Source organism: Leguminivora glycinivorella, chromosome 15 (genome assembly GCF_023078275.1).
Source record: "Leguminivora glycinivorella isolate SPB_JAAS2020 chromosome 15, LegGlyc_1.1, whole genome shotgun sequence".
Taxonomy (NCBI): domain Eukaryota; kingdom Metazoa; phylum Arthropoda; class Insecta; order Lepidoptera; family Tortricidae; genus Leguminivora; species Leguminivora glycinivorella.
This window is the reverse complement of record NC_062985.1, coordinates 19,476,909-19,477,473: the sequence shown is the minus strand read 5'-3', so window position 1 is coordinate 19,477,473 and position 565 is coordinate 19,476,909.

Sequence of the window (565 nt, the reverse complement as noted above, 5' to 3'; positions counted from 1 at the left end):
TTTGTATTTTTTATTACTTTGTGAAAATTACACATAGAAATATGAATGCTAACAGAATTAGGATTTAAATCAAACCAATGTGATTACGAGCTAGCGAAGAGAGATGGCGCCACCATCTTCACTCTAAGACCAAATTAAATTATTTCATAGGAAATATTTTAATTTGTGTTTTTTAGTAGACATACTACTATTATTTTAACTATAAACTGAAATAAACTTCATATACAAAGAAAAAATTACCAAGGCCTCCAAGTGTCCGATGCTGGATTCGAACCAGCGTACTCCGTTTATTTCAGTTTATAGTTAAAATAATAGTAGTATGTCTACTAAAAAAACACAAATTAAAATATTTCCTATGAAATAATTTAATTTGGTCTTAGACTATCATTTTTTCTGACAAAATATGTATGCTATAGTATAATTGAGACACTAGCCTTCTTTCTGGCAAAATTTGCATGACAGAGTATAATTAAGACACTGAACGTTTTTACTGACAAAACGTGTGTGCAAGAGTATAATTAGGATACTAGCATTTTTTTCACATTTTGTAATATTTGTAACTTTA